Below are 12,987 nucleotides of genomic sequence, written 5' to 3'. Positions count from 1 at the left end.
GGAACAACTGGATAGCCACATGCAAAAAAATGAAATTCTCATACTTCACACCATACACAAAAATTAACCCAAAATGAATGAAAAACTTAAATGTAAGAGGTAAAACTATAAAGCTCTTAGAAGAAAATGAAGGGATAAATCCTCATAACCTCAGATATTTCAGTGGATTGTCAGACACCACACCAAAAACATGAGCAACAAAAGAAAAAATAGATAAATCAGATTTCACCCAAAATAAAAACTTTTGTGTTCCAAAGGACATTGTCAAGAAAGTGAAAAGACTGCCCACAGAGAGAAAAATTTTGCAAATTATACATCTGAGAAGGACCTACTATTCAGAATATAGAAAGAACTCTTACAACTAAATAGTAAAAAGATAAACAAATTTAAAAATGGACAAAACCTTTGAATAAACATTTCTCCAAAGAAGATGCACAAATGGCCAATAAGCCACAAAAAGATGCTTGATATCATTAGTAATCAGTGAAATGCAAATCAAAGCTATGAAATACCCCTCCACATCCACTAGGATGGCTATAATCAAAAAGCCAGATATTGAGGAGGGGCAAGGTGGTGTCCTAGGGAAGTGTGGGATTTAGTCTATGCTCTAGGGTAGCTAGTAAATAGCCAAGAACTGTCTGGAACAACTGTTTGGGGACTTCAGAGACCAGATGCACATCATACACCAGCCAGGAAGGACCAAGACTGATATACTGCAGCACAAAACTATTAGTAAATTCTTCCATGCTATGGAGGCTGGTGCCCCTCCCATACTGGTATGGCAGGGTGACTCAGAGCCTCTACCTGGTGGAAAACAGAAGCCCTCTCTACTAGCATCAAGGGAAGGGGAGCTTAACCATGCTCCAACTGTGAATTTGATTAACAAATTCTGACCGTTGAATACCAGACCCTAGCATAGTTAAATGTACAATGCTAACAAGAAATAAACTGGGAGTTCTAGGGGCTGGGGACCAACTCTGAGAAACAGATTTTTTATCAAGCAGCCCATTAAATAAAGCAGCAGTCATTCTATGTTTTCAGCCCCACCTCACTCAAGGGTGGGGTAGGATGGAATGACAAAGTAACTAATTAGGTGGAGGAGATAGTCCACTATAGGGCATATCTTCCCAAAGAAAAGGAGGGGGTGTTAGGGCCCAGTGCAAGTGGCAGCTCTCACTCAGAGAATTTAGACCATAGGAGCTGGGATATCAGCAGCAGTTTCAACATACAAAAAGTAGAGCCCAGCCTGCCTCAAACACAATCTCTGAAGGGGGAAGTGAGGGCTGTTTGAAAGTCCTGTAATTTTTCCAACCTACAGGAAACAGGGGGCTGAGGAGTAGCTCCCTCACTGCCAAAAATGGAGGTGGGGGGCAAGGCCCAGCACAGACAGTGACTGTGATTTAGAGAATCTAGATTCCAGGAGCTGGGAAACAGAAACAGTTTAAGCCCACCTTCAGCCTCAGCCTCTGTCTCAATCATGCCCCTAGCAGGGACAAGGTCTGCTGGGAATTAAAGGCACAGTGCCACTTTAGGCCTGTGGGGAGCAGTGGGATGACAAGCATCATCTGCTGGGCAAGATAGGAAAAACACAAAATTAAGAGACTTCACAGGAAAGACTGGCACCCTGCTGGGTCTTCTCCCCAGGGAATCTTGATACTTACTACAACCCCTTCATGAGGGCTTGGTCTGTCTTACCTGAGAAAACCTGACTAGGGTCAATCCTATCTGGGGGGAGCCTCCTCCTAGAGCTGGAGCTTCAGATAAAGTTGCTAGAGGTAATGAACAGAGTGTTAAAAACATATAAAGACAAAACAAAACAAAACAAACAGAAGGTCAACATTCCCTGAAGATAAAAAGGAAAGAGGGAGCTTTCCCCTGAGTGTGAAACAACTGCACATACACACAAAAAGGCAATCTCAAAAACTTCCATATAGACAGGGCAAAAATAAGAGAAATAAGAGCTGAAAAATTCTTATCTGTTAAAAAGAAGCTATGCTAAAGGTCTAGAATAAGTGAAACCAAATGTCAATGAACAGTAGAGAACAAAGCCAATGAACAAGAAAGCCCCAGGCAAAAGAGAGACAATGACCTCCAGAATAATCTAATCAAGAAAGTCATATGCCTAGACACATGCAAAAAATCATGAGTAATACTAGGAAGCACAAATATATGACCCAGTCAAAGGAAAAAAAGTAAAACTTCAGATGTGATACAGGTGTTGAAGCAACTAATTAAAGGTGTTAAAACAAATCCTCCAAATCAACTCAATAAGTTGAAGGAAAATGTGGAAAAAGAGATGAAGGATATAAAGAAGACAGTAGGTGATCATAAGGAAGAATTCATAAGCTTGAGAAAAATGGCAAAACTTACAGGGATGAAGGCACAATAGAAGAGAGGAAACACACATTCGGGACATAAAACAGCAGATTTGAAGTGGCAGAAGAAAGGACTTGTGAACTAGAAGACAGGACATCTGAAATCCTACACACACAAAAAAAGAGACAGGGAAAATTGATAAATATGAGCAAGGTCTCAGGGAATCGAATGAGAACATAAAGCACATGCATATACAATGTTATGGGTGTCCCAGAAGTAGAAAAGAAGAGAAAAGGCACAGAAAGAATAATTGAGGAAATAATAACTGAAAATTTCCCATCTCTTATGAAAGACATAAAATGACAGTTCTGAGAAGCACATTGTACCCTAAACAGAATATATCCAAATAGACCTCCTCAAAGACACTGCCCATCAGATTGTCAAATGCCAAAGACATAGAATTCTGCAAACAATAAGAGAAAAGCAACCCATCACATGCAAATGAAGCTCGATAAGACTCTGTGTGGATTTCTCAGCAGAAACCATGGAGGCAAGAAGGCAGTGGTACCATATACTTAAGATAATGAAAGAGAAAAATTGCCAACCAAGAATTCTATATCTGGCAAAACTGTCTTTCAAAAATGAGGAAGAGTTTAAACCAGTTACAAATAAACAGGCACTGAGAGAGTTTGTGAACAAGAGATTTGCTCTACAAAAAATGTTTAAGTGAGTGCTATAGGCTGATAGAAAGGACAGGAGGGAGAAGTTTGTAGAAAAGTGTAGAAATGAAGAGTATCAGTGTTCCAGTCTGCTAATGATGCTGTTATGCAAAATACCAGAAATGGATTGGCTTTTATAAAGGGAATTTATTTGGCTACAAATTTACAGTTCTACAGCCACAAAAGTGTACAAACTAAGACATCAACAAGGAATACCTTCTCTCTTCCAGTGGCATCTGGAACACCTCCATCAGCTGGGAAGGCATGTGGCTGGTGTCTGCTGCTCCTGGGTTGTGTTTCAGCTCCTCTCTCAGCTGCTCTTCATCCTTAGCTTAGCATCTCTAAATGCCCTTTTTTCCACAACTCCAAGCATCTCTGAGCATCTCTGTCAGCAACCAAACATCTCTCTAAAAGTCTCTCTCAGCTGCTCTTGGGACATTTTGTCCTCTCTTAGCTTCTCCAGAGCAGACTCTGGGCTAGCATCTCAAAACACCTGCAAACATCTGGGCCTCTGCTGGCTCTTTTTAAAGGAACCCTGTAAACTAATCAAGGCCCTCACTGAATGGGTGGGGCCACACCTCCATGGAAATAATCTAATCAAAATTATCACCTACCATTGGTGAGTCACATCTTCATGGAAACAACCTAATCCAAATATCCCACAAGATTGGATTAAATCATGGCTTTTGTGGGTACATAATATATCCAAATCAGCACAATCAGTAGGGATAACAAAAAGGATAAAGAGAGAGAGAGAGAGAAAAGATATGGCATAAAAATCCAAAAAGAGAGGAAAGATATGGCACATAAAATGGTTGAAGAAGGTACTGCTTTTACAGTAATAGCATTAAATATTAATGGATCAAACTGCCCAAACAAAAGGCATAGACTGGCAGAATGGATTTAAAAAAAATAATACAGGATCCATTTATATGTTGTCTACAAGAGACTCACTTTAGACCCAAGGACAAAAATAGGTTGAAAACGAAAGGTTAGAAAAAGCTGTTTCAGGCAAACAACAACCAGAAAAGAGTAGGGGTGGCTCTATTAATATCAGACAAAGTAGACTTCAGATGCAAAATAATTGAAAGAGATAAAGAAGTACACTATATATTAATAAAAGGGACAATTCATCAAGATAATAATAAAAATAAATATTCATGCACTTTGCCAGATTAGCCAGAGTCCCCCAAAATACAGGAGGCAAACACTAACAAAGCTGAAGGGGGAAATAGACATATCTACAATAATAGCTGGATACTTTAATACACCACTCTCATCAATGGACAGACCATCTAGACAGAGGATAAATAAGGAAACAGAATCTTGAATACTATGATATATGAACTAGACTTAACAGACATTTAAAGAACATTTTGCACCCCACAACAGCAGGAGATACATTTTTCCCAGATACTCATGGATCATTCTCCAGGATAGACTATATGTTGGGTCACAAAGAAGGACTCAATAAATTTGGAAAGATGAAAATTATACAAAACACTTTCTTGGATCATAATGGAATGAAATTGGAAATGACTAACAGGTGGAGGGCTGGAAAATTAAAAAATATATGGAGGCTAAATGACACAATCTTAAACAACCAGCAAGTCAAGGAAGAAATTACAAGAGAAATAAGTAAATACCTTGTGGCAAATGAAAATGAGAACACAACATATCAAAACATATGGGATGCAGTGAAGGCAGTGCTGAGAGGGAAATTTATTGCCCTAAATGCCTATATTAAAAAAGAAAAAGAGCAAAAATCAAGGACTTAACTGCTCACCTACAAGAACTAGGGAAAGAACAGCAAACTAACACCAATGCAGACATCAGGAAAGAAATAACAAAGACCAGAGCAGAAATAAATGAAATTGAGAATTAAAAAACAAAAGAGAGAATCAACAAAACCAGAAGTTGGTTCTTTGAGAAAATCAACAGAATCAATGGACACTTAGCTAGTCTGACAAAGAAAAGAAGAGAGGATGAAAATAAATAAAATAAAAATTGGGAAGAGGGATATAACTATTGACCCCACAGAAATAAAGGAGAAAATGAGAGGATACTATGATCAACTGTTTTAGTTTGCTACTGCTGCTGGAATGCAAAACACCAGAAATGGATTGGCTTTTATAAAAGGAGATTATTTGGTTACACAGTTACAGTCGTAAGACCATAAAGTGTCCAAGGTAACTCATCAACAATCGGGTACCTTCACTGGAAGATGGCCAATAGTGTCCAGAAAACCTCTGTTAGCTGGGAAGACATGTGGCTGGCATCTGCTCCAAAGTTCTGGTTTCAAAATGGCTTTCTCCCAGGACATTCCTCTCTAGGCTGCAGTTCCTCAAAAATGTCACCCTTAATTGCTCTTGGGGTGTTTGTCCTCTCTTTGCTTCTCCAGAGCAAGAGTCTGTTTTCAATGGCCATCTTCAAACTGTCTCTCATCTGCAGCTACTTTCTCAGCTTTCTGTGCATTCTTCAAAGTGTCCTTCTTGGTTGTTGCTCCTCTTCAAAATGTCACTCTCAGCTGCACTGAGTTCCTTCTGTTTGTCAGCTCATTATATGGCTCCAGTGATTTAATTTTGACCCACCCTGAATGGATGGGGTAACACCTACATGGAAATTATCCAATCAGAGTCATCACCCACAGTTGGGTGGGATTCATTTCCGTGGAAACAACCTAATCCAAACATTCCAACATAATCCCCACTAATATGCTTGCCCCACAAGATTGCATCAAAGAATATGGCTTTTTCTGGGGGACATAATACATTCAAACTGGCACACCAACTATATGCCAAAAAAAGAGACAACTTAGATGAAATGGACAACTTCCTAGAAAAGCATGAACAAACAACATTGATTTGAGAAGAAATAGAAGACATCAACAAACCAATTAGAAATAAAGAGATTGAATCAGTCATCAAAAACCTTCCAAGAAAGAAAAGTCCAGGACAAGATGGCTTCACATGTTAATTCTTCCAAGCATAAAAGAAAGAATGGGTACAAATCCTGCTCAAACTCTTCAAAATAATTAAAGGGAGGGAAAGCAGCCTAACCCATTCTATCAAGCCAATATCACCCTACTACTAAAACCAGATAAAGATACTGCAAGAAAAGAAAATTATAGACCTATCCCTTTAATGAATACACATGCAGAAATCCTCAACAAAATAATTGCAAATCAAATCCAGCAGCACATTAAAAGAGTTATGCACTACGATGAAGTGGGTTTTGTCCCAGGTATGCAAGGATGGTTCAACATAAGAAAATAAATTAATGTAATATACTACATCAATAAATCAAAGGGGAAAACCACATGATCATCTTAATTAATGCAGAAAAGGCATTTGACAAAATACAACATCCTTTCTTGAAAACACTTCAAAAGATAGGAATAGAAGGAAATATCCTCAACATAATAAAGGGAATATATGAAAAACCCACAGCTAACATCATACTCAGTGGGGAAAGGCTGAAAGCTTTTCCTTTAAGATCTGGAAAAAGACTAGGATTCCCACTGTCAACATTGTTATTCAACATTGTGCTGGAATTTCTAGTGAGAGCAATTAGGCAAGAAAAAGGTCATCCAAATTGGAAAGGAAGAAGTAAAACTGTCACTGTTTGCAGATGACATGATCCTATATGTGGAAAATCCAGAAAAATCTACAGTGAAGATACTAGAGCTAATAAAGGAGTCCAGCAAAGTGGCAGGTTAGAAGGTCAACACTCCAAAATCAGTAGTGTTTCTATACACTAGAAATGAGCAATCTGAAGAGGAAATAATGAAAAAAATTCTATTTGCGATAGCAACCACAAGAATCAAATATTTAGGAATAAATTTAACTGAGAACATAAAAGACCTATACACAGAAAACTACAAAAAATTGGTAAAATAAATCAAAGAAGACCTAAATAAGTGGAAGAACATACTGTATTTATGGATTAGAAGATTAAATATAGTTAAGATGTCAATTCTATACAAAATGATTTATAGATTCAATGCAATACCTATCATAATCCCAAAAACTTACTCTGCAGAAATAGAAAAACCAATAATCTCATTTGTTTGGAAGGGTAAGGTGCCTCAAATAGATAAAAATATCTTGAGAAAGAAAAATGAAGTGGGAGGTCTCATGCTACTTGACTTTAAAAAATATTACAAAGCTGCAGTGATCAAAACAGCATGGTACTGGCATAAAGATAGGTATACTGACCGTGCCAGTGTGGCTATATTATGTCCCCCCAAGAAAAAGCCATGATCTTTTAATCCAATCTTGTGGGATGTTTGGATTAAGTTATTTTCATGGAGATGTGACCCACCGAACTGTAGGCAATAACTGAATCATTTCCATGGAGTTGTGGCCCCACCCATTCAGTGTGTGTCTTGATTTAATCACTTGAGTCCTATCAAATTGCTTACAAACAGAAAGAGCTCAGAGCCGCCAAGAGAGACATTTTGGAGAACACCATTTTGAAACGCAACCTGGAAGCAAGCAGACACCAGCCACATGCCTTCCGAGCTAACAGACATTTTCCAGAAACCAATGGCTTTTCTCTAGTGAAGGTATACTCATGATTATGCCTTTTTTTGGACACTTTTATGGTTGTAGAACCATAAATTTGTAACTTAATAAATCCCCTTTATATAAGCCAATCCATTTCTGGTATTTTGCATCACAGCAGCATTAGTAAATGGGAACACTGACCAATGGAATAGAATTGAGTGTTCAGAAATGGACCCTCTCATCTACAGGCAATTGATTTTTGATAAGGCAGTCAACATGAATCAACTGGGACAGAACAACCTTTTCAACAAATGGTGCTTGGAGAACTGGATTTTCATATCCAAAAAAATGAAAGAGGACCCGTGTCACACCTTAGACAAAATGCAACTCAAAATAGATCAAAGACCTAAACTTTAGTGCTAAAACCATAAAACTTTTAGAAGTAAATGTAGGGGAATATCTTAAAGATCTTGTAATTGGAGGTGGTTTCCTAGAACTTACACCCAAAACACAAACAATGAAAGAAGAAACAGATAAATGGGATCTCCTCAAAATTGAATACTTTTGCATATCAAAGGACTTTGTCAGGAAAGTAAAAAGGCAGCCTATGCAATAGGAAACAATATTTGTAAACCACATATCCAGAATGGGATATGGGTTTATTATCCAGAATATACAAACAGATCCTATAACGCAACAACAAAAAGACAAACGACCCAATTAAAAAGTGTGCAAAAGACATGGATTGACACTTTTCCAAAGAAGAAGTACAAATGTATCTAAAGCATATGAAAAGATGCTAAATTTCAATAGCTATTAAGGAATGCAAATCAAAACCATGAAGAGATATCATCTCACACTTACTAGAATGGCCGTTATAAAAAACAACAGAAAACTACAAGTGCTGGAGAGGATGTGGAGAAACAGGTACAGTTATTCACTGTTGGTGGGAATGTAGAATGGTGCAGCTGCTCTGGAAGGCAGTTTGGTGGTTCCCCCGGAAGCCAAGTATAGACTTGCTGTATGATTTAGCAATCCCATTCCTAGGTATATACTTGGGGGAACTGAAAGCAGGGACATGAACACACATTTGCACACTGATATTTATAGTGGCTTTATTCATGATTGCAAATAAATGGAAACAGTCCAAATGCCCATCAACTGATGAGTGGAAAACAAATTGTGGTATATACATATTCTGGTTTCAAAATGGCTTTCTCCCAGGACGTTCCTCTCTAGGCTACAGTTCCTCAAAAATGTCACTCTTAGTTACACTTGGGATTATTTGTTCTCTCTCAGCTTCTTGGGAGCAAGAGTCTGCTTTCAACGGCCGTCTTCAAAATGTCTCTCTTCTGCAGCTCCTCTCTCAGTTCCTGTGCATTCTTCAAAGTGTCCCTCTTGGCTGTAGCTCTTCTTCAAAATGTCACTCACAGCTGCACTGAGGTCCTCCTGTTTGTCAGCTCATTTATATGGCTCCACTGATCAAGGCCCACCCTGAATGGGTGGGGCCACACCTCCATGGAAATATTTCATCAGAGTTATCACCTACAGTTGGGTGGGGCATGTTTCCATGCAAACAACCTAATCCAAACATTCCAATTTAATCTCCACTAATATGTCTGCCCCACAAGATTGCATCAAAGAAGATGGCTTTTTCTGGGGGACATAATACATTCAAACTGGCACACACATGATGCAATATTTTGCAGCTGTAAGATGGAATAAAGTCAGGACACATGCAACAACATGGATGAAACTTGAGGACATTATGTTTAGCAAAATAAGCCAAAAAGCAAAAAGGACAAATACCGTATGTTCTCACTAATATGAACTATCTATATTGAGCAAACTCTGATAATGAAATTAGAGAGCAGTTTATCAGTAGATAGAAAGAGGGCAGATATTGGACAATCAATGCTTACAGAGTACAGAATGTTCAATAAGTTTGGTTGTAAAGTTTGCAAATGGATAGCACAATACTGTGTGATGGTAGCACAATACTGTAAGTGTAATTAACAAAGCTCAGTGTAAGTACGGTTGAAAATGGTAAGACCAGAGTCATGTATGTCACCAGAAGGCAAGTTAGAGGATAAAAACTGGGACTATATAACTTAGCAAAACCTAGAGTGGACAATGATAGTAGTTAATTGAACAAATCTAAGAAAGTTTTACATGAATGAGAACAATGTATGTCACTATTGTAAGGTGTTAAAAATGGGAAGATATATATGGAAAAAAACCATTAATTCAAACTAAAGTCTATAGTTAACAGTAACACTGTAGTATTCTTCCATTAATTGTAATAAAGGTAATATACCAAAGCTAAATGTAAATAAGAGGGGATATAAGGGAAAGGTGTGGGATTTTTTCATTCTTTCCTTCTTTCTTTTTAGAAGAAATCGGAATGTTCTCAAATAGATTGTGGTGCTGAATACATATCTACGTGATTATACCAGGAGCCATTGATCATACACTTAGAATGGTTGTATGGTATGTGAATAAAACTGTTTACAAAAAACAAACAAACAGTAAACTACAAGTGCTGGAGGAGATGTGGAGAAAGAGGTACACATATTCACTGTTGATGGGCAAGTGAAAATGTGCAGCTCCTCTGGAGGGTAGTGTGGCAGTTCCTCAGGAAGCTGGGTATGGAGTCGCCATATTATCTGGCAATCTCATACTAGGTATATGCTGGAAGAACTGAAAGCAGGGGCATGAATAGACATTTGCACACTGATGTTTATGGCAGCATTATTCATGTTTGCCAATGGATGGAGGTGGCCCAAGGGTACATCTACTGATGAGTGGAAGGGAGAACTGTGGTGTGTACATATGATGGAATATTGTGTGGTTTCAGAGAGGAATGAAGTCATGAACCAGCCAACACAGTGAATGAACTTTGAGGACATTATGTTGAGCAAAATAAGCCAGAAACAAAAGGACAAATATTGTATGGTCTATGATATTACCTGTATGTTAAAACTTCAATACCTGCATGAGACCAAAGGAAGATACATTTATTTGTCTAAAATTTAAATTCTCTGTAGCACACTATATAATTTAACCTGTCTGGTTAGTTTATTTAAAAAACCTAAATACATGGAACCTAGAATAGGGATTGAGATCTTGTTATCCTGAACAGGTTAATGTAATAACCTGATACATTCCAGAGTGTTTTGGGCAGAAAATTAAAAAAAAAAAAGTATTTGCAAAGTCCATTGAGGGACTGGAGAAAAAATGTGGAACTACTAAACTTCACTACCTGGGAACTTCTGATATTCTCTCAAGCATTAGGGATTTCCAATTTAATAAGCCAAGCCCTTGATCTTGAGGCTTGCCCTTGTGAGACTTATTTCTGTAATGGTGAAGCTAAGCCTACTTATGATGATGCCTAAGAATCACTCTCAAAGAACTTTTTTTGTTGATCAGATGTAGCCTCTCCAAGCCAAACTTTGCAAATAAATTCAGTACCCTTTCCCCTAGGCAGGACATGATTCCCAGGGGTGTAAGTCTCCTTGGCAATGTGGGACATGACTCCCAGGGATGAGCCTAGCCCTGCCTTTGTAGGATTAACAATCCCTTCTTGACCAAAAGTGGGAAAAGAAATGAAATAAAATAAAGTTTCAGTGGCTAAGAGATTTCAAATAGAGTTGAGAGGTCATTCCGGAGTTTACCATTATGCAAGCTTCAGCCACATAGTGCAAAAAGCTTTAGTATGCCAAGCCCTAATTACCAGTATTCCTGAAAACCCTAAAGAATACCCTTGGCTCTATCTAATACTTTTTCAAAGTTTTACTTATCAAATTTATTTTTTCAGAAATTTAAATCCTCCAGATTGTTCCTATGCCAGATAAGTCCTGAAACCTAGAAGTACCAGTCTCTCTAAGAACATCAACCAGTTTCGTTCCTCTAACCCATAATGTCAACACCCCTTTTCAGCACAGATAATTTAGTATAGCATTGCTCAGATATTCCTGAAGATTGAGTGAATGATCAAGTGGGAGATAGGAATTGTAATGGAGAAGTTAGGATTTAACAAATGATTATAACTACTGAGTCATTATATAGATTTTTCTTTTTAATTTCTGGTATTAGAGTAGCCAGAAGGATGTACCTAAAAATGTTGAACTATTATCCAGTAGCGTTGATCTCTGATAATGATTGCATAGCTACATAGCCTGTCTTGTGACCATGTCATTGTAAAAACCTTGGGACTGACACTCCCTTTATCCAGTGTATGGGTAAATGAATAAGAAAATAAAGATGTGCATAAAAAATAAAGAAATAATAGGTTCAGAATATGGGGGCAAACACCCCTAATAAACTATGGGCAATACTTTAATAATCTTTCATCAATTGTAACTACTTTTATAAAATAAAATTACAAAAATTGTTTTATCCTCAATTGTAACAAATTTTCCACACCAATGTAAGTGTTGGCAGTGGGGTGGTATATACGAATCCTGTATTTTATGCATGATTGTTCTATAAATCCACAACTTCTCTAATAAAAAAAAATTCAGAGATTAACAGGTATTGGTAAAGATATGGAGAAATCAGAGTCCTGAGACACAGCTGGTGGGAATTTAAAATGATGCACACACTTTGGAATACAGTATAACAGTTTGTCAAACAGTTAAATATAGAGTTACCATATGATCCAGCAATTCTACTCCTGGATACATACCCAAGAGTAATGAAAACATATGTCCACCCAAAACCTGTTCACAAGTATTTATAGCAGCATTATTCATAATAGCTAAAAGTAAAACAATTGAAATGTTCACCAACTGATGAATGGATACAGAAAGCATGGTATATCCATATAACGGACTATTCTTCTTCCATAAATGAAGTGTGGACATCTGCCACAATGTGGATTAACCACCAGAATAGGCTCATTTATAGGGACAGAAAGTAGAGGTTGCTTAGGTCTGGGGAGAAAGGGTGGGTTTGGCACTGGGGGCATGAGGGCTAGAGTGTGGGGTTTCTTTTTGCAATGATAAAATGTTCTGAAATTGACTGTGACAATGGTTGTGTTTATAATTCGTTGAGTTATATATTTTAAATGGATGACTTGTATGGTATGTGAATTATATCTCAATAAAGCTGTTCACAAAAAGAGAAAAAAATAAGATAATGTGGGTAAATTTCTTAGAAAAAAATTATTTTCTTTTCTAGTTCCAGTAGTATCTCTTTCCAAACTCTTCCAAAGTCTCCTAAAACAGGTGGTTTTATTTGCTGTGAATTTTCATAAGGATAGTATATAGGGACAGTGTATAGGTATACTTTTCCTACTTTGCAATTTCCTACTTTCACTTACGGATTAGAAAATTTGTCAGTGGAAGAAAATTCTTAGTCTTTCCCTTGTCTCTGCCTCCTGAATATTATACAGGCTTTATGTACTTTCTTTCTTCCCCTCTCCTGGCTTCTAAGGCAGTTCC

This window comes from Choloepus didactylus, chromosome 3 (assembly GCF_015220235.1).
Source record: "Choloepus didactylus isolate mChoDid1 chromosome 3, mChoDid1.pri, whole genome shotgun sequence".
Classification (NCBI taxonomy): Eukaryota; Metazoa; Chordata; class Mammalia; order Pilosa; family Megalonychidae; genus Choloepus; species Choloepus didactylus.
Note: the sequence above shows the minus strand (reverse complement) of the source record.